Source organism: Mauremys mutica, chromosome 11 (genome assembly GCF_020497125.1).
Source record: "Mauremys mutica isolate MM-2020 ecotype Southern chromosome 11, ASM2049712v1, whole genome shotgun sequence".
Lineage (NCBI taxonomy): Eukaryota > Metazoa > Chordata > Testudines > Geoemydidae > Mauremys > Mauremys mutica.
This window is the reverse complement of record NC_059082.1, coordinates 47,437-51,491: the sequence shown is the minus strand read 5'-3', so window position 1 is coordinate 51,491 and position 4,055 is coordinate 47,437. Positions and strand designations below refer to the sequence as shown.

General features: G+C 50.2%; 1 long non-coding RNA gene across 3 annotated transcripts; it reads left to right on the top strand.

The window, feature by feature from the left end:
• The first annotated feature begins 1,723 nt into the window (after positions 1–1,723).
• Positions 1,724–3,812, top strand: LOC123344646. Of its 3 annotated transcripts, none has more exons than XR_006572611.1 (3): positions 1,724–1,736; positions 2,048–2,402; positions 2,762–3,812. It is a non-coding gene; the product is annotated as an uncharacterized LOC123344646 (long non-coding RNA). The 3 variants fall into 3 exon arrangements; XR_006572612.1 differs by having other exon boundaries at positions 1,724–1,747; XR_006572613.1 differs by having other exon boundaries at positions 1,725–1,747; positions 2,055–2,402.
• Positions 3,813–4,055: the final 243 nt, after the last annotated feature.

The following is a 4,055-nucleotide window of genomic DNA, read 5'->3' as shown; positions in this document are numbered from 1 at the left end:
CCCCGTTAGGTGGGGCTGGGTTTGTAAGAAAAGGTTCCTGACTAGCTGGTTTTGAGGGAGACACGGTCCCCATTTTCAGGGGCTGATCACTTCTCTGGCCAGGATCGGTGTGTCCTCGGCAGGAGAAGGTTAGATCCATGAGGATGACTCCAGGTGGTGAGTTGCTTGCCTTCCTCCTCTGTTTCTCTCTGTCTTCTCTACTCTACTGTGTTGGCCAACACACACACACACACACTCTCTCTCTCTCTCTCTCTCTCTCTCTCTCTCTCTTTGCTGTCTCCCTTCATAGGGCACGGGCAGGAGTGCTATGTGTGCATCCCCTCAGGCTAGGTCTCGGGAGCTATGAACAAGTAGGAGGGGACGAAAATCATGCATCGTAGTGGGCGGGTGACTGTGGATGTTGATTGTCTCTCTTCAAGTGGGCCTGATGTAGATAGGATGGGAGAGGGAGGCAGAGATGAGGGCAAGATTACCTGCACCAATTGAATTTTGTGTAGTGATGGCTCTTGCTTCGCTCATTTCCTGCGCTTGCAGAGGAATTGTCCAGGAGCAGCAGCTGAAGGAGAAAGTGGCAGACGTGGACCTGAGGAGCCTGGACATCCTTCTAAGCAGACATGAATGGTCCTCAGATTTCTGCCTCCCGCACAACTGGCTGTGAGTAAGCGGTCAGTGCTTGGAATCCCTCATCTGTACTGGCTCCGGTTTTGTTCAGAGGCTCTGAAGTTCCTCATTGGACACGGTGCTCTGTGGGATTCAGACGAGGCAAAGGCACAAGTCTCCTGTGCAGAGTCAGTATTTTGGATGTAGGTGCAGTGGGCTGCTTTTTAGTTGTAGTGCTAAAGCTGTAATGGGAGGAGGGTTGAGGGCGGAGCCCTGAGGTGTGGTAGATGCGAGAAGAAGAACCTATGCACGTTGCAGACTGAGATGCTAACTGATTTGTTTTTCCCCCTAGTGCTGGGTTTAGTACCAAGTGGAGAGTCAGAGTCCACTCGGCAGATGCCATGGAAAGGGAGCGAGAGCTGGGAGATTCTAAGCATTGTTGATGCCAGGGAAGAGCCATCCAGCTGGGAGTGGAGCAAGGACCACTGTCAGTGAGATAAGTGTCTTGTTAGGTGAAGGCTCTGCTGTGGTTATGAGGGAGACAAGGTCCCTATTTTCAGGGGCTGCTCAGTCCTCTGGCCAGTACTGGTGTGTCCTCTGCAGCGGAAGGTTGGATCCAGGAGGATGACTCCAGGTGTCAAGTTGCTTGCCTTCCTCCCGTGTTGCTCATTTTCTCGCTCTCTGTCTCTCTAGTGTGTTGGCCAACTCTCTCTCTTAATCTGTCCTTTCCTTTCCTTGTGCCATCTCCCTTCTTAGGACACAGGCAGGCCTGCGAGGTGTGCATCTCCACAGGTTAGGTCTTGAAAGCCCTGGAGTAGTAGGAGGGGACGAAAACCATGCGGGGTAGTGGGTGCAAGAGTGCAGCAGTGACTGTCAGTGTTGAATCGGTCTCTGTTTAAGTGGGGCTGATGTAGATGGGGTGGAAGAGGGAGGCAGGATTGAGGGCAACGTTTCAAGTACCATTAGAGCTGTGTGTAGAGATGGCGCATGCTTGGCTTTTGCAGCTGCACTTCCAGAGGAATTGTCCAGGAGCTCGAGCCGGAGGAGAAACTGGCAGAGGTGGATCTGAGCAGCTTGGACATGGTTCTAACCAGACAGGAACAGTCCTCAGCTTTCTGCCTTGTGAACAACTGGCTGTGAGTAAGAGGTCAGTGCTTTCAATTCCTTATCTGTACTCACTGTAGTTTACTTCACAGGCCTTGTGCTTCCTCGCTGGGTACAGGACACTGTGGTATTAAGGCTGGGGAAGGGACAAGAGTCTCCTGAGCAAAGTGACTATTTTGGGTGCAGTTACAATGGATCCCTTCTAGTTGCAGATGTAAAGTAGTAATAGGAGATGGTTTGATGGCAGAGCCGTGGGATATGGGAGATGTGAGATGAAGAGACTACGTGACATTGCAGATGGAGATGCTAATTTGTTTGTTTTTCTCTCCTCTGCTGGGTTTAGTACCAAGGAAAAATAAGTCACATGTCAGAGTCTACTGCCCTCATGCAATGGAAAGTGAGTGAGAGCAGCGAGCCTGTGAGCATTGTTCATGCCAGGCAAGAGCCGTTCATTTGGGAGCCAAGCAGATGCCACTGTCAGTGAGATAAGTGTCTGTTTTGCTGAGGGTTCTGTTAACAGCCCATCTGACTCCAGGTACAGACACTCTGTTAGCTGGGGCTGGTTTGTCAGAGTTTCCTGACTAGCTGGGGATACAAGGGAGACAAGGTCCCCATTTTCAGGGGCTTGTCATTTCTCTGTTCACAAGCAGTGTGTCCTCCGCAGGAGAAGGTTGGATCCAGGAGGATGACTCCAGATGGTGAGTTACTTGCCTTTCTCCTGTGTTTCTCTCTCTCTCTCTCCTCTAGTGTGTTGGCCAACACTCTCTTTCTCTCTCTGTCTCTGTCCTTGCCTCTCCTTGTGCCGTCTCCCTTCATAGAACAAGGGCAGGAGTGCTAGGTGTGCATCCCCACAGGCTTGGTCTTGGGAGCTATGAACAAGTAGGAGGGGATGAAAATCATGCAGGATAGTGGGTGCTAGAGTGGAGCAGTGTCTGTGGATGTTGACTCGGTCTCTGTTCATTGAGTCCGGGGGATGGAGATGGAATGGGAGAGGGAGGCAGGGATGAGGACATTCATAGAGCTCTGTTTAGTGATGGTCCTTGCTTGGCTTTATTAGTTTGCAGAGGAATTGTCCAGGAGCCCTCGCCGGAGGAGAATATGCAGAAGTGGATCTGAGACGCCTGGACATCCTTCTAAGGAGACATGAATAGTCCTCGGGTTTCTGCATAACTAGCTGTTCCTCATCTGTACTTGCTCTAGTTGTCTTCATAGGCCGTGTGCTTCCTCCTTGGGTACGGGGCTCTGTGGCTGTGGAGGGCCCAGAATCTGCTCTGCGGAGTGACTATGTTGGGTGCCATTAAGAGGGCCAATGTAGACAGGAGAAAAGGGGCCTGAACCCTGATTACAGGGCGGTCACCCTTTCTTTAGTAAAATACGCCCCTTTAAACTCGGTGTGTGCAGGGGGTGGGGGGAAGTCCCCAATGTGAAAAGATCTGGAAATGAACAGGTAAGGGAGGGATCCTGCTGAGTGTCTCCTTTCCAATCAAGTCTCCATCTCTCAGCGACACCCTTCCGGACTTACCTTCCTACTTCACCAAGAAAATAACTTGGTGCTCCCTAACCTTTACCAGAAAAGACTCCTCTTCCTTGTGACGCAGTCCTGTTAGTAGGGTTAGGTGCACCCTCTGAATACCACCACATGTGCTTACAACACCTGAACATCAACACATTTCAGAAAGGATAGCCACATCAATCCCTTCAGATGTAGCCCTAGGAATCTGTCTATCTCCAAAGAGACACAAGGCCTGGAATTTGGACACAGCTGAGGGAGCTGTCCGAATGTCTACAGTTGAACACTCATCAGTGCGACGGTGTCTGTCTTGTGCACAAGAAAACACAGGGTCAAAGTTGTGGTTGGTTGAGCGGTGTAAATTGGGCAGGGCAAAAGGACTTGAGGAAGGATGAGGTGGAAGTGAGGGTCTGAAAGGAGCCCCCCACCTCACCTGTTCATTTCCAGACGGTGTGACATTTGCATGGTTGGGCCATTTCTTGGCTTTTTTGAGAAAAGGGGCAAATTTTCCACGGCCTCCACCATCCCCTTACAGCTGCCCCTTCGCCACACCATGTTGCATCTGACCTGGATAGGTCTGTGGAAGCAGGGAAAGAATTAATAAGGATTTGAAGGGGATTTTAATGCATGTCAGTCAGTTAGCAAGAGTTAGGCTAGCTGTGACCCTAATGACATGAGATTTATAGAAGCAGGATAGTGTGAGGCAGAGGACAAGAACTGTGTAAAGTTATTACGACCTTGCAACTGATAACCAAATATGCAGACTGTCGTCTTTTAGGAGTGAGACAAATAAGATAGCAGAAAGGCTTATGTATAAACAAAATGTATTTGTTGCGTTTTA